This window comes from Eleutherodactylus coqui, chromosome 1 (genome assembly GCF_035609145.1).
Source record: "Eleutherodactylus coqui strain aEleCoq1 chromosome 1, aEleCoq1.hap1, whole genome shotgun sequence".
Taxonomy (NCBI): Eukaryota; Metazoa; Chordata; class Amphibia; order Anura; family Eleutherodactylidae; genus Eleutherodactylus; species Eleutherodactylus coqui.
The window spans coordinates 22,786,308-22,809,495 of record NC_089837.1 but is presented as its reverse complement, the minus strand read 5'-3'; the positions used below and the strand labels follow the sequence as shown (position 1 = coordinate 22,809,495).

The 23,188-nt window shown below is 37.9% G+C and overlaps 2 long non-coding RNA genes across 2 annotated transcripts; both read right to left on the bottom strand.

The window, feature by feature from the left end:
- Positions 1-6,162: 6,162 nt before the first annotated feature.
- LOC136609108 (uncharacterized) lies at positions 6,163-8,846 on the bottom strand. The gene is made up of 3 exons (XR_010790041.1): positions 8,794-8,846; positions 7,279-7,375; positions 6,163-6,190 (listed from the first exon to the last, which is right to left on the bottom strand). It is a non-coding gene; the product is annotated as an uncharacterized lncRNA (long non-coding RNA).
- Positions 8,847-9,758: 912 nt separating this feature from the next.
- Positions 9,759-18,395, bottom strand: LOC136609097 (uncharacterized). Its single transcript, XR_010790040.1, has 4 exons — positions 18,301-18,395; positions 12,075-12,128; positions 10,505-10,636; positions 9,759-9,791 (listed from the first exon to the last, which is right to left on the bottom strand). It is a non-coding gene; the product is annotated as an uncharacterized lncRNA (long non-coding RNA).
- Between the last annotated feature and the right edge of the window lie 4,793 nt (positions 18,396-23,188).

Below are 23,188 nucleotides of genomic sequence, written 5' to 3'. Positions count from 1 at the left end.
CTATGCATCATGTATATACAGTCTATACAATCTATGTAGAGTCTATATACAGTCTACACTATATACCATGTATATACAGTCTATACAATCTATGTAGAGTCTATATACAATCTATACTATGTATCATGTATATACAGTCTATACAATCTATGTAGAGTCTATATACAATCTACACTATGTATCATGTATATACAGTCTATACAATCTATGTAGAGTCTATATACAATCTGCACTATATACCATGTATATACAGTCTATACAATCTATGTAGAGTCTATATACAATCTACACTATGTATCATGTATATACAGTCTATACAATCTATGTAGAGTCTATATACAATCTGCACTATATACCATGTATATACAGTCTATACAATCTATGTGGTGTCTATATACAATCTGCACTATATACCATGTATATACAGTCTATACAATCTATATAGAGTCTATATACAATCTACACTATATACCATGTATATACAGTCTATACAATCTATGTAGAGTCTATATACAATCTATACTATGTATCATGTATATACAGTCTATACAATCTATGTAGAGTCTATATACAATCTACACTATGTATCATGTATATACAGTCTATACAATCTATGTAGAGTCTATATACAATCTACACTATATACCATGTATATACAGTCTATACAATCTATGTGGTGTCTATATACAATCTGCACTATATACCATGTATATACAGTCTATACAATCTATATAGAGTCTATATACAATCTACACTATATACCATGTATATACAGTCTATACAATCTATGTAGAGTCTATATACAATCTACACTATGTATCATGTATATACAGTCTGTACAATCCATGTAGAGTCTATATACAATCTACAGTATATACCATGCCTTTACAGTCCATACAATCTATGTAGAGTCTATATACAATCTACACTATATACCATGTATATACAGTCTATACAATCTATGTGGTGTCTATATACAATCTGCACTATGTATCATGTATATACAGTCTATACAATCTATGTAGAGTCTATACACAATCTACAGTATATACCATGTATATACAGTCTATACAATCTATGTAGAGTCTATATACAATCTACACTATGCATCATGTATATACAGTCTATACAATCTATGGAGAGTCTGTATACAAGCTACACTATGTATCATGTATATACAGTCTATACAATCTATGTAGAGTCTATATACAATCTTCACTATATACCATGTATATACAGTCTGTACAATCTATATAGAGTCTATATACAATCTGCACTATATACCATGTATATACAGTCTATACAATCTATGTGGTGTCTATATACAATCTGCACTATGTATCATGTATATACAGTCTATACAATCTATGTAGAGTCTATATACAATCTACACTATGCATCATGTATATACAGTCTATACAATCTATGGAGAGTCTGTATACAAGCTACACTATGTATCATGTATATACAGTCTATACAATCTATGTAGAGTCTATATACAAGCTACACTATGTACCATGTATATACAGTCTATACAATCTATATAGAGTCTATATACAATCTATGAAGAGTCTATATACAATATACACTATATACCATGTATATACAGTCTATACAATCTATGTAGAGTCTATATACAATCTACACTATGTATCATGTATATACAGTCTACACAATCTATGTTGAGTCTATACACAATCTACAGTATATACCATGTATATACAGTCTATACAATCTATGTGGTGTCTATATACAATCTGCACTATATACCATGTATATACAGTCTATACAATCTATGTAGAGTCTATATACAATCTACACTAGGTATCATGTATATACAGTCTATACAATCTATGTAGAGTCTATATACAATCTACACTATATACCATGTATATACAGTCTATACAATCTATGTAGAGTCTATATACAATCTACACTATGTATCATGTATATACAGTCTATATAATCTATGTAGAGTCTATATACAATCTTCACTATATACCATGTATATACAGTCTGTACAATCTATGTAGAGTCTATATACAATCTACACTATATACCATCTATATACAGTCTATACAATCTATGTAGAGTCTATATACAATCTACACTATGTATCATGTATATACAGTCTATGTACAAATCTGTTTATAGCTTATATGCAGTTTATATATTAGCTATATGATCTGTATACAATATATTGCAGGCATTAGATCATTAGTGAGTATAGCAGAAGATTACCATTTTTTAAAGTCTCCACAACTTTTTTTGCTGTAGAAAGAAGAAAAACAACAGATTATGATAAAGATTTGTTCATTTCTGAGCGATTTCTTATTTTCCGGTATTAAATATTGTGAATTCAGAGCCAGATTCTTACTTTAATTACTTTGTTAAGTAGGATATCCATCTATTAGGCATGCAATACACAAGATGCCCTTTAGGGAGAGAGGGATAGAGAGGGAGAAAGAGGGAGAGGGATATGGAGGGAGAGAGAGAGATAGAGAGGGAGAGAGATAGAGAGGGATAGAGAGGGATAGAGAGGGAGAGCGATAGAGAGGGATAGAGAGGATATAAGAGGGATAAGCAGGGAGAGGGATAGAGAGGGATAAGCAGGAAGAGGGATAGAGAGGGATACAAAGGGAGAGGGAGAAAGAGGGAGAGATAGATAGAGAGGGAGAGAGATAGAGAGCGAGTGAGAGAGAGGGAGAAAGAGAGAGAGAGAGAAAGAGAGGGATAGAGAGAAAGAGAGGGATAAAGAGGGATAGAGAGGGATAAAGAGGGAGAGGAAGAGGGATAGAGAGGGAGAGAGAGAGAGAAAGAGAGGGAGAGAGAGAAAGAGAGGGAGAGAGAGATCCTTTTTTATTGCTGTAAATCAAAGAAGCTAAAGTTATTTGGACTTTTATATGGATTGAGTGGGCCGCTGTATCTTTGCCAATGCAACCCCCCCCCCCCAACCCCACCCCCCCTTCCCCAGCAGGCATTGCCACGTCATATATATATACATTTTGGAAGATGTAGCAGAGCTTAGTTTGTCATCTGAAACAGCACACTGTGATATTATGGATGACAATCTGCTCTCTGTGACATTTCCATAGGTCCCCAAGTAAATGAACTCTGCTACATCTACACTCCATAATACCAGCCAGGAATTGGTGTGGGGTTTTCTATCTTAGTAAGTAATGACATAAGACTAGAGTGTTGCTTACTTGTTCACTTGGCCCTTATAGTTGTATGCCAAAGTATTATAAAGATCTTTCCATTCTTCCTCAGTCTTTTCTTCTAATAAAACTTTAAGCACACCCCAGCCAGAAAAAAATATTTCAGAAGGCTACAAACAGGCCTAGCTGCGTAATACTAAAATGGAAGCACTACAACTCCCAGCAGACACCCAGTAAAATGCACACGGTCAGATGTAGTCCAACGAAGGAGCTTTTGGTTTTTTTGGCACAGTGGATACAGGCTGCATAGTGTATATCACTTTCCCTCTATCAGTGGCTGTGGCCCAACGCTCTGCGTCTAATTTACTGCAGACAGAGAACGCTATAAATAAGTATGGAATTATTTGCGTACACTTTCACGGTGAGAGCGGTATTTTATCGCAAACTCAAGCCAGAAAAAAATGTTATGAAAGTTTGCAAACAGGCCTAGCTGCGTAATACTAAAATGGAAGCACTACAACTCCCAGCAGCCACACAGTAATATGCACACGGTCAGATGTGGCCCTAAGGAGGACCGTTGGGGTGCTTGTACACAGGATCCTACACTAACACTATTCCTGAATGAGCAGCAGCACTTTCCCTATACTCTCCCAGTGTGTGTCTGAGGCGAGCCGTGGGCAGGACCGCTTTAAATACTCCGTGGTCCCTTGATCTCACTGCAGGGGGGTGGGATAGGGCTGGAAAGTCACAGGAGGAAGTGGTAATGCCTTCCCTGCATGTCTATTGGCTAGAAAATGGCGCTAAACATGCAGGGAAGGAAAAGGAATTGACTCGAGTACCGCGTGGTGCTCGTCTCGAGTAACGAGCATCTCGAACACCCTAGTTCTCGAACAAGCATCCAGCTCAGACGAGTACGCTCGCTCATCTCTACTCCTTTTATCTCCTCTGATGACACACTCACTGTCTCATCACACTATATCCTTTCCTGCTCTTGTCTTTGTGTCTGCCCTCTTCTGCTCCCAATGTTCATCTACCAACTACCAGTGTATGCACACTTACAGTTACCTTAGCTGTGATAGCTATTTCAGGATAACAGCTTCTATTTCAGGTGGGGCACCTCCTATGTCCCTTTCAGGCTCATAGTGATATACCAGGAACTTATTAACACTGTTTGCCTACTTTGTAGGACACTCCGGATCACGATACATGCGCGTATAGTCTATATATAATCTATGTAGAGTCTGTATACAATTTATAGTACATATCATGTATTTACAGTCTATACTATCTATGTGGATTCTGTGTACAATCTATAGTATATACTATGTGTGTACAGTCTATACAATCTATGTAGAGTCTATATACAAGCTACACTATGTATCATGTATATACAGTCTATACAATCTATGTAGAGTCTATATACAAGCTACACTATATACCATGTATATACAGTCTATACAATCTATGTAGAGTCTATATACAATCTACACTATGTATCATGTATATACAGTCTATACAATCTATGTAGAGTCTATATACAGTCTACACTATATACCATGTATATACAGTCTGTACAATCTATGTAGAGTCTATATACAGTCTATACTATGTATCATGTATATACAGTCTGTACAATCTATGTAGAGTCTATATACAATCTACACTATGCATCATGTATATACAGTCTATACAATCTATTTGGAGTCTATATACAGTCTACACTATGTATCATGTATATACAGTCTATACAATCTATGTAGAGTCTATATACAATCTACACTATATACCATGTATATACAGTCTATACAATCTACACTATGCATCATGTATATACAGTCTATACAATCTATGTAGAGTCTATACACAATCTACAGTATATACCATGTATATACAGTCTATACAATCTATTTGGAGTCTATATACAGTCTACACTATGTATCATGTATATACAGTCTATACAATCTATGTAGAGTCTATATACAATCTACACTATATACATGTATATACAGTCTATACAATCTATGTAGAGTCTATATACAGTCTACACTATATACCATGTATATACAGTCTATACAATCTATGTAGATTCTATATACAATCTACACTAGGTATCATGTATATACAGTCTATACAATCTATGTAGAGTCTATATACAATCTACACTATATACCATCTATATACAGTCTATACAATCTATGGAGAGTCTATATACAATCTACACTATGTATCATGTATATACAGTCTATACAATCTATGTAGAATCTATATACAGTCTACACTATGTATCATGTATATACAGTCTGTACAATCTATGTAGAGTCTATATACAATCTACACTATGTATCATGTATATAAAGTCTATACAATCTACACTATATACCATGTATATACAGTCTATACAATCTATGTAGAGTCTATATACAATCTACACTATATACCATGTATATACAGTCTATACAATCTATGTAGAGTCTATATACAATCTGCACTATGTATCATGTATATACAGTCTATACAATCTATTTGGAGTCTATATACAATCTACACTATGTATCATGTATATACAGTCTATACAATCTACACTATATACCATGTATATACAGTCTATACAATCTATGTAGAGTCTATATACAATCTACACTATATACCATGTATATACAGTCTATACAATCTATGTAGAGTCTATATACAATCTACACTATGTATCATGTATATACAGTCTATACAATCTATGTAGAGTCTATATACAATCTACACTATATACCATGTATATACAGTCTATACAATCTATGTAGAGTCTATATACAATCTACACTATGTATCATATATATACAGTCTATACAATCTATTTGGAGTCTATATACAGTCTACACTAGGTATCATGTATATACAGTCTATGTACAAATCTGTTATAGCTTATATGCAGTTTATATATTATCTATATGATCTGTATACAATATATTGCAGGCATTAGATCATTAGTGAGTATAGCAGAAGATTACCCTTTTTTAAAGGCTCCACGACTTTTTTTTCTGTAAAAGGAAGAAAAAAACAACAGATTATGATAAAGATTTGTTCATTTCTGAGCGATTTCTTATTTTCCGGTATAAAATATTGTGAATTCAGAGCCCGATTCTTACTTTCATTACTTTGTTAAGTAGGATATCCATCTATTAGGCATGCAATACACAAGATGTCCTTTAGGGAGAGAGGGATAGAAAGGGAGAAAGAGGGAGAGGGATAGAGAGGGAGAAAGAGGGAGAGGGATATGGAGGGAGAGAGATAGAGAGGGAGAAAGAGAGAGAGGGATAGAGAGGGAGAGAGAGAGATAGAGAGGGAGAGCGATAGAGAGGGATAGAGAGGATATAAGAGGGATAAGCAGGGAGAGGGATAGAAAGGGAGAAAGAGGGAGAGGGATAGAGAGGGAGAGAGAGAGATAGAGAGGGAGAGCGATAGAGAGGGATAGAGAGGATATAAGAGGGATAAGCAGGGAGAGGGATAGAAAGGGAGAAAGAGGGAGAGGGATAGATAGGGATAAAGAGGGAGAGGGAGAAAGAGGGGGGAGGGAGAGAGAGAGGGAGAGGAATAGAGAGAGAGATAGAGAGGGATAGAAAGGGATAAAGAGAGAGAGAGAGGGAGAGAGAGGGAGGGGGAGGGGGAGGGGGAGAGAGGGAGAGAGAGGGAGAGAGAGAGAGATCCTTCTTTATTGCTGAAAATTTAAGAAGCTAAAGTTATTTGGACTTTTATATGGATTGAGTGAGCCGCTGTATCTTTGCCGATGCAACACCCCCCCCCCCCCCCCGCAGGCATTGCCGCAACATATATATATATATATATATATATATATATATATATATATATATACATTTTGGATGATGCAGCAGAGCTTAGTTTGTCATCTGACACAGCACACTGTGATATTACGGATGACCATCTGCTCTCTGGGATGTTTATATCAGACCCCATGTAAATGTATTAGAAGAGCCATCATCACATGCAGAAGGAAAAATGGGAAGTCTAACGGAGCTCTGCTACACCTACACCCCATAATACCAGCCAGGAGTCTGCATGGGGTTTTCTATCTTAGTCAGCAATCACATATGACTAGAGTGTCACTTACCCGTTTATCCGGCCCTTTAAGTAGTAATTCATAGTACTACAAAAAACTTTCCATTCTTCATCAGTCGTTTCGCCTAACTCATCTTTAAACCAACCCTCTGCCAGATACAAATGATGAGGTTAGTAGTTGGAGCGGCGCAGCGCCTGGCGGGGGGTAATATCTGTTACCTTTCTTCACATCTCTTAATCAGCATCTGATGTAATAATGTTCCATCAACTACATATGTGGACTAGATGGTGACTCATCATCATTATCATCATCATCGTCTACAAAAGTAGCCAGTGATAGTTTCCAGGTTTTTCTTTATGATTTGTTACATTTTGGCTCATTATGAGGTGTAGATGTTATTTACTATATGATTCGGGTAACAGACCCCCCAGGAGCTGAAGGACAAAGTAATAAAGAGACAAGGCAAGTCCAAAAACCAAAACTGATGAATATTAAGAATGTCGGGTCTAAGTTTATATCACCTATTAGTTGGCTTAAAAATTGTACTAAACTTTTGGAGCAATTTAGACCACGACTAGAGATGAGCGAACGTACTCGGATAAGCACTACTCGTCCGAGTAATGTGCTTTATCCGAGTATCGCTGTGCTTGGCTCTAAAGATTCGGGGAGCGCCGCTGCTGACAGGTGAGTTGCGGCGGGGAGCAGGGGAGAGCGGGCGGGAGAGAAGGAGAGAAAGATCTCCCCTCCATTCCTCCCGGCTCTCCCCTGCAGCTCCCCGCTCCGCAGCGCTCCCCGAATCTTTAGAGCCGAGCACAGCGATACTCGGATAAAGCACATTACTCAGACGAGTAATGCTTATCCGAGTACGTTCGCTCATCTCTAACCACGACCCCATATATAGAGGTGAAAGCCCCCAGTGACTGACTGACTCTCCACTAATTCTCTAATTTCCCTGTGTTGTACAAACATGAAATTTGGCACAACCAATCTTTAGGTACTAAATTAAAAAAGTAAAGGGGTCACAACATGATTATTCAGTGCTAAGTGCAAAAGTAAGTGCACCCCAATGTAATGCAACTTCCTGGTGTCGTACAAGCATGAAATTCACCACGATCATTCTTTAGGTCCTAAATGGGAAAAGTGAAGGGATCACAACTGGATTATTGAATGCTAAGTGCAAAAGTCAGTGCACATTTATGCAATGTAACTTCCCGGTGTCGTACAAACGTGAAATGTGGCACAAGCATTCTTGAGGTCCTAAATGAGGAGAGTGGGAGGGGTGGCACATTCTGCAGAGGAACATGGATACATGCAGCCTGGGGAGAAGCTACTGCTACTCTATATGCATACATATTGTATTCCTCTGTTAACCTTGAATCATAAAATGTATCATGCAAACAACACGTAAACATCTGTATGAAATTAAACCCGGGCTGGGTTTACCAGCTAGGAAATATGGTGCAAATCATGTAACAAGTTTTTTGTGGTGCAATTTTCACCAGAAAGCTGGTAGATTTTAGTACCTTTAGGTCAACAAATGAGAAAGATGCTGCAGAATAAACTTACCCATATTTAGCGGAAAATCAGGATGATGGGTCAGTGAGATACGTGCTGTAACTAGAAGAAATGGTATTGTTGGATGTTCACAAGTTCGGAGCTGAAGCCACCACGCAATAACATTAACAATCAGGATTATCTTCCACCCATTAAACATTATTTCGGATGCAATCCTTTCTGAAGTGCTACACTGTACAGAGAACCCCATTCTGTGCACATGTGAGGGTCTCAGAGATGACTATTAGAGATAAGCAAGCACGCTCAGTTAAGGCAGTTACTCGAGTGAGCATCGCTCTTCTCAAGTAACTACATACTCCTCCAAGCAAATGTGGTGGTGGTGGTGGGGGGGGGGGGGGCAGCGGGGGTGAGCAGGGGGTTGCGGGGGGAGAGATAGACCAAGAGATTTCTCTCACTCTCCCCCCTGCTCGTATTTGCTTGGACGAGTATGCAGTTACTCGAGAAGAGCGATGCTCGCTCGAGTGACTGCCTTAACCGAGCATGCTCGCTCATCTCTAATGACTATGTTGTACACCATTAGTATTTCCTCCGGCTGCTCCTACGTGATGCTGCAACCAGACCCAGACAATCATATCTGTGACCAGATGGTGGAAGGGCACACAGAATGGTGTCACGTACCCCATGTAGCCCCCATGTGCCCCGTCTTACAGTGGATGTTCATCCTGGAGCCATTCTATGTGTCCATGTGCCGTGTATGGACCCCCATACATATCCAACTGTATGTCTATACCGGCTATATGTACCTGTACAGTTACAGATGTCGCCCGTTGACCCCCAGTGTAATACGACATTTACCCCCCAGGATGTGGATTTCTCATCCTGGATAATGATTAGGCTTTTCCGTACAGCTGAGGTAAAGGTCCGTATGTAGCAGCGTATTCCAGCTCGCCGGGTCTCACAGTGTCCTCATTTACTGACATAAAGCCTTGATCATTAATAGACATTTCTCGTGTAGTTACCTGGGCAGAGTACATATTGACCAGCGGCATCTGAGAGACAAAGCAAGAATTATATCAACAGTGTCAACATTTTCCAGAGACCCTTTCGTGTCCAGAGGTTTTGCACTTTTTTATTTCCATTTTTTATCTCTGCCCTCCTGGAGCTTTGCGTTTTTGGACATTTATGGTGACAGAGCTGTAAGAGAGCTTAATTTTTGTGGTGCGAGTTGCATTTTTTAACAGTTCCATTTACTTACAGTAAACTGTCCTGAAAAACCTAAAATTGGAATGATATGAAAAAATTTCAATTGTCCCAATTTGAAGAGTTTTGTTTTTATAGCATTCATGATGCACTAAAACTCAAATGTTCATTTTATCCTGCAGATGAGTATGAATACAGTGATACCATATTTATCTAGTAAGTGTATTACTTAAAAAGAAAACATATCCTGATTCCCATAACTATTTTATGTCCCCATCCATGGGCCCATGTGGAGGCTTGTTTTTATAGTTTGAGCTGTACCTTTCTTTGGTACCTGAGATGTGCAATTGGGTATAGGTCAGGCCTCTGGCTGGGCCACTCAAGGACATTTACCCAGTTTTCCTATGTTACTACTGTGTTATCCTGTCTGTGTGCTTACGGTCATTATTTTGTTGGAAGGCGAACCTTCTGTCCAGTCTAAGGTCCCATGCGCTCTGGATCAGTTGTCATTATCTCTGTACTTTGAGCCATTCAGCTTTCCATCCACCCTGACCGGTCTCACCTTCCCAAGCGTAATGCTCCACCACCAGGCCTCCCTGTAGGGATGGTTTTGGGAGGCGATCAGCGATGACTGGTTTCCGTCCACTCTGACCGGTCTCTACTCCCTCACATGATACTCCACCACCAGGCTTCACTGTAGGGATGGTATTGAGCAGGCAATGAGCGGTGTCTGTTTTCCTCTAGATATTGCATTTACACTTGAAGACAAAAAGTGCAATCTGGGTGCCATCATACCAGACAATCTTGTTTCTCTCAGTCTGAGAGTCCTTGAGATGTTTTTATTTTCCTTTTTTTTGTGTAAAAGACAGCTTTCATACAACTTTTACCAAGGAGAGGCTTCTTTATAGTTACTTACTTACAGTAAGCCCAGATTGCTGCCTTTTGGAACCTTCTCCCAAATTACCCAAGATGTTTGGAGCTCTGTCAGAGTGACCATTGCATTCTTGGTCACCTCTCTTATTAAGGCCCTTCTCCCCTGATTACTTAGGTTGGTGGTTTGGTCAGCTTTAGAAACCGTTATGGAGGCCACTGTTCTATTGAGAACTTTCAATAGAGCAGAAATGTTTTGCAGCTTCTCCAGATCTGTGCCTCCACACAATCCTGTCTGAGAGCTCTACAGGCAGTTTTTTCCTTCTCTTGGCTTTGTTTTGTTCTGATATGCATTGTGAGCTGTGAGGCTTTGTATAAGTGTGTGTGTGTGGGTGTGTGTGTGTGTGGGGGGGTACACTATGTCCATTTAACTGAATTTAGCACATGTGGACTTCAAAAAAGGTGTAGAAAAATCTCAAAGATCAAGAGGAATAAGAAGCTCTTACAGCTAAATTGTAAGTATCAAGCAAAAGGGTAAGTGAATATTAATGTCAATGTTCATTTTTATATATAAAAAATTACAAAAAATTCTAACATTCTGTTGTCATTTTGTCATTATTGTGTATTGAGTGTAGAATGATGCGGATAAACTGGATTTTTCTTTTTATTTGCACAACATAACAAAATGTAAAAAAGTGAAAAGGCCTGCAGACTTTCAGAATGCATTGTATTAAACTCCCTTTTACTCAATTGTGAGACGATGCCCAGAGAGCCTGCAGTTCCTGCATTGTATATTTTTTTAATTTACGGTGTTCAACAAGCAGGATAAGTGGAGCAACATTTTAATATTTTGGCCTTTTAGTCTTCTATAACACGAGTGCTGGTGGTTATCACTAGCATTCATGGTTTCTCAACAATAGCCGGCAGAGCCTGCAAGTGACTGGTGATATGGAAATTACATAACTTTTGTGATTTCCATTTATCCCATTACGATTATGAGGTTTTGCGTCAAATTATTTATTAATCTATACTTGTGATTTTCTGTTGTTGGAACTCTATGAAGTGTTGTTGGCGTTTTTCTTTGTATCATCTTGGGGTGCATGTGACCTTTTCTTCACTTTGATCCACTTTATACTGGGTAAAACCAAGGGGAGGGATTGATGATCGCTAGCCTTGATGAATATACAGTTGCCTGGTTACGAACCAGGAATATGGCCATATATATTTATTAAGCATTTCTTAATTGCCATTTTAAATCTTACCATAAAGTAATGCACCCAATATGCAAATCTGCAGAATCCAGAAGGGTGCCATGTCTGAGAATAAAAAGAAAAAAAAAGATCTTAATACAGAAAGCAGGAAGAGACATCAATCATAAGTAGCATATTCTCCATCACATGACCTGCCCCGTCACTCCTGTTAATGAGTCATTGTAGCAGTTATCATTGTTATATTCTTATACCTAACCATTATACTAATTATATTCTTGTACATGAGGGGCAGTATTATAGTAGTTATATTCTTGTACATAGGAGGCAGTATTATAGTAGTTATATTCTTGTATATAGGGGACAGAATTATATTAGCTATATTCTTGCACATAGGAGAAGTATTATCGTAGTTATATTCTTGTACATAGGGAGCAGTATTATAGTAGTTATATTCTTGTACATAGAGGGCAGTATTATAGTAGTTATATTCTTGTACATAGGGGCAGTATTATAGTAGTTATATTCTTGTACATAGGGGGCAGTATTATAGTAGTTATATTCTTGTATATAGGAGGCAGTATTATAGTAGTTATATTCTTGTACATAGGGACAGTATTATAGTAGTTATATTCTTATACATAGTGGACAGTATTATAGTAGTTATATTCTTGTACATTGAAGCATTATTATAGTAGTTATATTCTTGTACATAGGGGGCAGTATTATAGTAGTTATATTCTTGTACATAGAGGGACGTATTATAGTAGTTATATTCTTGTACATAGGAGAAGTATTATAGTAGTTATATTCTTGTACATAGGGGGCAGTATTATAGTAGTTATATTCTTGTACATAGGGGCAGTATTATAGTAGTTATATTCTTGTACATAGGGGGCAGAATTATAGTAGTTATATTCTTGTACATAGAGGGCAGTATTATAGTAGTTATATTCTTGTACATAGGAGGAGTATTATAGTAGTTATATTCTTGTACATAGGAGGCAGTATTATAGTAGTTATATTCTTGTATATGGGAGAAGTATTATAGTAGTTATATTCTTGTACATAGGGGCAGTATTATAGTAGTTATATTCTTGTACATGGGGAGCAGTATTATAGTAGTTATATTCTTGTACATAGGGGGCAGTATTATAGTAGTTATATTATTGTACATAGGAGAAGTATTATAGTAGTTATATTCTTGTACATAGGAGCAGTATTATAGTAGTTATATTCTTGTACATAGAGGGGAGTATTACAGTAGTTATATTCTTGTACATAGGGGACAGTATTATAGTAGTTATATTATTGTACATAGGAGAAGTATTATAGTAGTTATATTCTTGTACATAGGAGCAGTATTATAGTAGTTATATTCTTGTACATAGGGAGCAGTATTATAGTAGTTATATTCTTGTACATAGGAGCAGTATTATAGTAGTTATATTCTTGTACATAGGTGGCAGTATTATAGTAGTTATATTCTTGTACATAGAGGGGAGTATTATAGTAGTTATATTCTTGTATATAGGGGACAGAATTATATTAGCTATATTCTTGCACATAGGAGAAGTATTATCGTAGTTATATTCTTGTACAAAGGGGGCAGTATTATAGTAGTTATATTCTTGTACATAGAGGGAAGTATTATATTAGTTATATTCTAGTACATAGGGGGCAGTGTTATAGTAGTTATATTCTTATACATAGAGGGCAGTATTATAGTAGTTATATTCTTGTATATGGGAAAAGTATTATAGTAGTTATATTCTTGTATATAGGGGACAGTATTATAGTAGTTATATTCTTGTACATAGGAGCAGTATTATAGTAGTTATATTCTTGTACATAGAGGGACGTATTATAGTAGTTATATTCTTGTACATAGGGGGCAGTATTATAGTAGTTATATTCTTGTACATAGGGGGCAGTATTATAGTAGTTATATTCTGGTACATAGGGAGCAGTTTTATAGTAGTAATATTCTTGTACATAGGAGCGGTATTATAGTAGTTATATTCTTGTACATGGGAGGCAGTATTATACTAGTTATATTCTTGCACATAGGAGAAGTATTATAGTAGTTATATTCTTGTACATAGAGGGGAGTATTACAGTAGTTATATTCTTGGACATAGGGGACAGTATTATAGTAGTTATACTCTTGTACATAGGGTGCAGTATTATACTACTTATATTCTTGTACAAAGGGGGCAGTATTATAGTAGTTATATTCTTGCATATATGGGGCAGATTTATAGTAGTTATATTCTTGAATAAAAGAGCACTAATATGGTGTACACTAATTGCTGTACATAGGGGCAGTTTTACAATAGTTGTGTTCTTGTGCAAAGGATCAGTACTATAGTAGTTATATTATTCTACATAGGAGCAGTGTTATAGTAGTTATATTCTTGCACATAGGGGGTAGTATTATAGTAGTTATATTCTTGTACATAGGGGGCAGATTTATAGTAGTTATATTCTTGTACATAGGGGGCAGTATTATAGTAGTTATATTCTTGTACACAGGATGCAGTATTATAGTAATTATATTCTTGTACATAGGAGCAGTATTATAGTAGTTATATTCTGGTACATAGGGGCAGTATTATAGTAGTTATAATCTTGTACATAGGGGCCAGTATTATAGTAGTTATATTCTTGTACACAGGATGCAGTATTATGGTAGCTATATTCTTGTACATAGGAGCAGTATTATAGTAGTTATATTGTTATATATATGGGGCAGATTTATAGTAGTTATATTCTTGAATAAAAGAGCACTAACATAGTGGTTCAATTGTTGTACATAGGGGCAGTTTTACAATAGTTGTGTTCTTGTGCAAAGGATCAGTATTATAGTAGTTATATTCTTGTACACAGGAGCAGTATCATAGTAATTATATTCTTTCACATAGGGGTTAGTATTATAGTAGTTATATTCTTGTACATAGGGGGCAGTATTATAGTATTTACATTCTTGTACACAGGTGGTAGTATTATAGTAGTTATATTCTTGTACTTAGGGGTAGTATTATACTAGTAATATTCTTGCACATGGGAGGCAGTATTATAGTTGTTATATTCTTGTACATAGGGTGCAGTATTATAGTAGCTATATTTTTGTACATAGAGGGCAGTATTATAGTAGTTATATTCTTGTTTATAGGGGCAGTATTATTGTAGTTATATGATTGCACATAGGGGGTAGTATTATAGTAGTTATATTCTTGTACATAGGAGACAGTATTATAGGAGTTATATTATTGTATATAGGGGGCAGTATTATAGTAATTATATTCTTGTTCATAGAAGCAGTATTATAGTCATTATATTCTTGTACATAGGAGCAGTATTATAGTAGTTACATTCTTGTACATAGAAGGCAGTATAATAGCAGTTATATTATTGTACATATGAGACAGTATTATAGTAGATATATTATTGTATATAGGGGGCGGTATTATAGTAGTTACATTCTTGTACATAGGAGCAGTATTATAGTAGTTATATTCTTGTACATAGGGGCAGTATTATAGTAGTTATATTCTTGTACATAGGGAGCAGTATTATAGTAGTTATAATCTTGTATATATGAGGCAGTATTATAGTAGTTATATTTTTGTACATAGGAGCCATATTGTAGTAGGAATATTATTGTGCATAGGGGCAGTATTATAGTAGTTATATTCTTGTACATAGGGGCAGTATTATAGTAGTTATATTCTTGTACATAGGGGGCAGTATTATAGTAGTTAAATTCTTGTACATAGGAGCAGTATTATAGTAGTTATATTTTTGTACATAGGAGCAATATTGTAGTAGGAATATTATTGTTCATAGGGAGCAGTATTATGGTAGTTATATTTTTGTACATAGGAGCAATATTGTAGTAGGAATATTATTCCTCATAGGGAGCAGTATTATAGTAGTTATATTCTTTTATATAGGAGGTTGTATTATAGTAGTTATATTTTTGTACATAGGGATCAGTATTATACTAGTTATGTTGTTGAATATATGGAGCAGATTTATAGTAGCCATATTCTTGTATAAAAGAGCACTATTGTAGTGGTTTAATTGTTGTACATAGGGACAGTTTTACAGTAGTTGTGTTCGTGTGCAAAGGATCAGTATTATAGTTGTTATATTCTTGTACATAGGAGCCTTATTATAGTAGTTATATTTTTTGTATATAGGAGCAGTTTTTTAATAGTTGGATTCTTGTACATAGGCAGTATTATAATAGTTTTATTCTCATAAATAGTGAGCAATATTATAGGAGTATTATTCTTTTTCATAGGGGTCAGTATTATAGTAGTTATATTCTTGTACATAGGAGCAGTATTATAGTAGTTATATTGTTATATATATGGGGCAGATTTATAGTAGTTATATTCTTGAATAAAAGAGCACTAACATAGTGGTTCAATTGTTGTACATAGGGGCAGTTTTACAATAGTTGTGTTCTTGTGCAAAGGATCAGTATTATAGTAGTTATATTCTTGTACACAGGAGCAGTATTATAGTAATTATATTCTTTCACATAGGGGTTAGTATTATAGTAGTTATATTCTTGTACATAGGGGGCAGTATTATAGTATGTACATTCTTGTACACAGGGGGTAGTATTATAGTAGTTATATTCTTGCACATGGGAGGCAGTATTATAGTTGTTATATTCTTGTACATAGGGTGCAGTATTATAGTAGCTATATTTTTGTACATAGAGGGCAGTATTATAGTAGTTATATTCTTGTTTATAGGGGCAGTATTATTGTAGTTATATGATTGCACATAGGGGGTAGTATTATAGTAGTTATATTCTTGTACATAGGAGACAGTATTATAGTAGTTATATTATTGTATATAGAGGGCAGCATTATAGTAATTATATTCTTGTTCATAGGAGCAGTATTATAGTCATTATATTCTTGTACATAGGAGCAGAAATATAGTAGTTATACTCTAGTACATAGGAGGCAGTATAATAGCAGTTATATTATTGTACATATGAGACAGTGTTATAGTAGATATATTATTGTATATAGGGGGCGGTATTATAGTAGTTACATTCTTGTACATAGGAGCAGTATTATAGTAGTTATAATCTTGTATATATGAGGCAGTATTATAGTAGTTATATTTTTGTACATAGGAGCCATATTGTAGTAGGAATATTATTGTGCATAGGGGCAGTAATATAGTAGTTATATTCTTGTACATAGGGGCAGTATTATAGTAGTTATATTTTTGTACATAGGAGCAATATTGTAGTAGGAATATTATTGCTCATAGGGGCAGTATTATAGTAGTTATATTCTGGTACATAGGGGCAGTATTATAGTAGTTATATTCTTGTACATAGGGGGCAGTATTATAGTAGTTATATTCTTGTACATGGGGGCAGTATTATAGTAGTTAAATTCTTGTACATAGGAGCAGTATTATAGTAGTTATATTTTTGTACATAGGAGCAATATTGTAGTAGGAATATTATTGTTCATAGGGGCAGTAATATAGTAGTTATATTCTTGTACATAGGGGCAGTATTATAGTAGTTATATTTTTGTACATAGGAGCAATATTGTAGTAGGAATATTATTGCTCATAGGGGCAGTATTATAGTAGTTATATTCTGGTACATAGGGGCAGTATTATAGTAGTTATATTCTTGTACATAGGGGGCAGTATTATAGTAGTTATATTCTTGTACATGGGGGCAGTATTAAAGTAGTTAAATTCTTGTACATAGGAGCAGCATTATAGTAGTTATATTTTTGTACATAGGAGCAATATTGTAGTAGGAATATTATTGTTCATAGGGAGCAGTATTATGGTAGTTATATTTTTGTATATAGGAGCAATATTGTAGTAGGAATATTATTGCTCATAGGGAGCAGTATTATAGTAGTTATATTCTTTTATATAGGAGGCTGTATTATAGTAGTTATATTTTTGTACATAGGGATCAGTATTATACTAGTTATGTTGTTGAATATATGGAGCAGATTTATAGTAGCCATATTCTTGTATAAAAGAGCACTATTGTAGTGGTTTAATTGTTGTACATAGGGACAGTTTTACAGTAGTTGTGTTCGTGTGCAAAGGATCAGTATTATAGTTGTTATATTCTTGTACATAGGAGCCTTATTATAGTAGTTATATTTTTTGTATATAGGAGCAGTTTTTTAATAGTTGGATTCTTGTACATAGGCAATATTATATGAAGGCTAAGTAGGAGAAACACAGCTCTAAAGTCATCTGTACTCACTTTTTCAAGCTCTCAGTCTTCCTTGTAGGTCTTACTGACTGGCTCACTCTTCTCTAAGTCTTGCTGCTTCTAGGATAGATTAAAAATTGAAATCTAGGAGGTTAAAAACAAACACAAACTATTGTATCACATACTATTTGCTACGTGTGCTGCTGGGGTCTGTAGTTCTAAGCTTCCTAGCAGCACAGCCCTAACAGGGTTAATTGATTGAGCTGGCTGGGTGTGGTACTTCCTGCTAGCCAATCTCCTGGGTCTTTGCTCCCATATAAACCCAGCTCCTGGTCAGTCTCTGTATGGTGTTCAGGGTGAGCACTCATGAATCCTTGCCTGTTGAAGTCTGCTATCTGTGTTTTGTTGCAGCTTGCTGTTTGATCTGTGCAGCTTAAGTTTATTGGCCAACGTACAAACTAACGCCTCACATTTATATTCAGCTTATGATCTGCTATTAGTGTTTGCATTGTGGCTACTGTATGCTGTGTATACTGGTTCTGTGTGTCCTGTTGTTCAGTCCCTGTTATGTGGCATTTGAATGTGTCCTGTTCTGGTGCATGGCTCCTTGGATCAGCTAGGGCCAAGATCCAAAGACCGCTGGGCCGCTTGCTTAGTTAGGGCCAGGTCAACCTACTATCTTTGCTTTTATGGTGTTCTGTTCCCTTTTTTGTATCAAGGCTCCCTGGTAGGGAATACTTAGTGGCCCAGGCAAGCGTTGTGGCTCCGCACCTGTCAGAAGCGATCGGCCCGCCGAGTAGGCAGGGCCCCCTCCCGAGTTGGGGGTTTGCAGGGTAAGGAGTTCCCTTAGTTTTGTATTTACGTTGCACAGTTGTGCTTTCCTTTTGTTTTTGTATATTGCATGTCCGGTAAGGACACAACAGATTGACCTGCCCTTACTTACTCATAGATTCTATGTGTGTATTATGAATCTCCTTGAGGTTTTGTCGCACCAGCTTGGAGCGCTGGCTGCTGAGGTCACAGAGGTAAAACGGTGACAACTTGCACTGCAGGTTCCGAGCAAAGAACCAAAGATTGAGCTTCCCGATCATTTTTCTGGTGATAGGCAGAAATTCAGATCTTTTCGGGATGCCTGTAAGCTCTATTTTAGACTGCGTCCAGTGTCTTCAGGGGACGACGCCCAGAGGGTGGGCGTTGTCATGTCCAGACTGCAGGGGGCACCGCAGGCATGGGCTTTTTCCTTGCCTTCAACGTCTGAGGTCTTGGCCTCAGTTGATACCTTTTTTGCTGCATTGGGTCTTATCTATGATGACCCAGATAAGATATCAGTGGCTGAGGGAAATATCAGACGTTTGCGACAGGGAGACTCCCCTGTCGAGGATTATTGTGCTGGGTTTCGAAGGTGGGCAGCAGAAACTCAGTGGAATGACCCTGTTTTAAAGAACCAGTTCCATTGTGGTCTGTCAAATAAGATCAAGGATATACTGGTAGGGTATCCAGTACGCCGCAGTCTAGATGAGGCCATGTCTCTGGCTATTAAAGTTGGAAGATGGATCAGGGAGAGGCATCAGGAACTTTCCATAGATTTGGGCTTCTTACCTGTGGATGCAGAGGAGCCCATGCAGCTGGGGTCACTGTCTGCCAAGGTTAGGAGAGAAGGGAAGGTACAGTGTAAAGGTTGTTGCTTTTCCTGTAGCCGCACAGGTCATATGGCTCAGTGTTGTCTCCGTCATAATTGCCAGCCAGAACTTGATGGCCTGGAGATTAATGGGAAGGTCCCTCTAGTCCATCAAATTGCTGGGGGTCATCCTCCAGGCTGGTGCTTCCTGCTGAGATCCTTTGTGACAGTGTGGGCAGTCCCATAAAAGTCTTTCTGGATTGTGGAGCTAGTATTAATTTAATACATCAGGAAATGGTCAAACATTTAGGCTTAGAGATGAATCCTTTGGATTTTCCTATCCCTGTGTCCGTCATTGATGCTGCCCCACCATCTCAGAGAAGTCTGAGGTTTTGCTAGCATAATGTCCATTTAAAGATTGGGCTGTTACACACAGAAATTATAACATTATATGTCATGAAATCCCTCCCTACACAAGTAGTCTTGGGGTTGCCTTGGCTACGCTTACACAACCCAGTAGTGGACTGGGAGAAGGGGGAGATTGCGAAATGGAGCCCTGGTTGTCTGTCCTGTTGCATTTCTGTTGATATAGCTTCTATTCAGGCAGAAGAGTTACCTGAATTTATCGCTGACTTCTCTGATGTGTTTTCCCAGGAGGGGGCAGACAAATTACCACCACACAGACAGGGGGATTGTGCAATTGAACTTCTCCCAGACTGCAAGTTTCCCAAGAGTTGCATGTACAACATATCGGCCCCTGAGAGACAGGCGCTCAAAGATTATATCCAGGACAGTTTGAGAAAAAGTCATATATGGCCATCTAATTCCCCACTAGCAGCTGACTTCTTTTTTGTAAAGAAAAAGGATGGCGGGTTACGTCCCTGTGTTGACTTTAGGGAATTTAAGAAAATCACGAAACGCAATCCATACCCTCTTCCCCTTATCCTGGATCCATTTTCACAGTTGAATGGCTCCAACTGTTTTTCTAAACTAGACTTGCACGGGGCATATAATTTAATCCGGAGGGGGACGAGTGGAAGACTGCGTTTAATACCCCAGAGGGGCATTATAAGAATCTGGTGATGCCTTTTGGTCTCGCTAATGCCCCTGCTGTATTTCAGTCCTTTATCAATGAGGTTCTCTATAAGTTTGTGGGCAGATTCGTACTAGTATACCTGGATGATATTTTGATCTTTTCCCCTGATTTTGAGTCTCATGTTTTCCATGTTCGCCAGGTCCTCCAAGTTTTGTGTGAGAATTGTTTGTTTGCCAAAAGAGAAAAATGTGTGTTTGCTGTACAAGAGATCACATTTTTGGGGCATATAATTACCCAAGAGGGTTCCAAGATGCACTCTGAGAAGGTTCGAGCGGTGCAGGACTGGGTCCTACCAGAGAATGTGAAAGCCCTACAAAGGCTCTTGGGAATCACCAACTATTACCGTAGATTCATTAGGAATTTTTTGGTGATTGTTAAACCTCTTACTGATATGACCAAGAAGAGGTGTTTTCCTACTAAATGGTCGGCGGAAGCAATGCAGTCATTTCAGAGATTGAAGAAGTGTTTTGCTACGGCTACAGTTCTGGTGCAGCCAGATTCTTCTAGGCCTCCTATTGTTGAGGTTGATGCTTCAGAGGTGGGGGTTGGAGTAATTCTGTCTCAGGGAAAGGAGACATTGCAAGACCTCCGCCCGTTTGCATTCTTCTCTCGTAAATTTTCTTCTTCGGAACAAAATTATGATATTGGGGACAGGGAATTGCTGGCGATTAAATGGGCATTCGAGGAGTGGCATCATTTTCTAGAGGGGGTGCGACACAAAGTAACGGTTTTCACGGATCACAAAAACCTTATTTATCTGGAATCTGCTAAGAGACTTAACTCCAGACAGGCACGCTGGTCACTTTTCTTTTCCCGCGTCAAATTTTTAGTTACATATCGTCCTGGCTGGAAGAATGTGAAGGCCGATGCTCTTTCGAGAAGTTTTCTTCCAGTAGTTTCTGATGAACCTCCTGCCCCTATCCTGTCTAAAGGGGTGGTGGTGTCGGCAGTGTCATTAGAGTTAGAGGAGCAAGTCCGTAAAGCACAGAATTTGGCCCCGTCAAAGCTTCCGGTTGGGATGCTTTTTGTTCCAGTTCATCTAAGGTTACAGGTGCTGGCTGAGCTTCATAGTTTGGTATTGCCCGGGTATCCAGGAATTAATAATACCCGTAGGCTACTCTCTAGAACGTTTTGGTGGCCGTCATTATGACGGGATACGTTCAGTTTTGTTTCTTCTTGTGAGGTATGTGCCAGAACCAAGTCATCCCGCAGTCGGCCAGCCGGTATGTTATTACCATTGCCTATTCCTATGAGACCATGGACTCATTTGTCCATAGACTTCATTACGGATTTACCACCTTCCGACGGCAACACAGTTGTTTGGGTGGTAGTGGATCGGTTTAGCAAAATGTGCCATTTTTTGGCACTCCCTGGTTTACCGAATGCTAAGGTGTTGGCGAGTTTGTTCATTTGCCACATCATTAGACTACATGGTTTGCCAGAGAATATAGTCTCCGATTGTGGCGTGCAATTTGTTTCCAGCTTTTGCCGAATAGTGTGCTCTCGTTTGGGTGTCCAGCTCTCGTTTTCCTCGGCATACCATCCAGAGACCAACGGGCAGACTGAGAGATGTAATCAGAACCTGGAGCAATATTTACACTGTTATGTCTCGGAAAACCAGGAGGACTGGTCAAGGTTCTTACCACTAGCTGAGTTTGCTCCAAACAATAGACCACTGGAGGTCACGGGGACATCGCCGTTCTTTTGTAACTACGGATTTCACTCATGTTTTGGCCCCCTTTCCAAGAGGGTTTCTGAGGTACCAGGAGCAAATGAGTTTTGTTCTGATATTGAGGCCGGATGGGCGGAGGTCCAGAAAAATTTACAGGGATCAGTTCTGCGGAGCAACCGAATTGCAGACAGTCATTGCTCTGAGGGGGCGGGATTCTGTGTTGGAGACTTGATTTTGTTGTCTACCATAGTGTTCTCCAACTCCAGTCCTCAGGGACCACCACAGGTCATGTTTTCAGGATTTCCTCAGTATTGCGCAGGTGATGTAATTATTATCAGTGCCTCAGACATTGCCACAGGTGTTCTTACCATAGGATATCCTGAAAACATGACCTGTTGGTGGTCCCTGAGGACTGGAGTTGGGGACCCCTGGTCATCCAGGAATATAAAACTTAAACAACCGTCCGCTAAACTTGGCCCGTGATTTATCGATCCGTTTAAAATAATTGAGAAGATTAATGCGGTCACTTTTCGGTTAGAAATTCCCAGTGCGA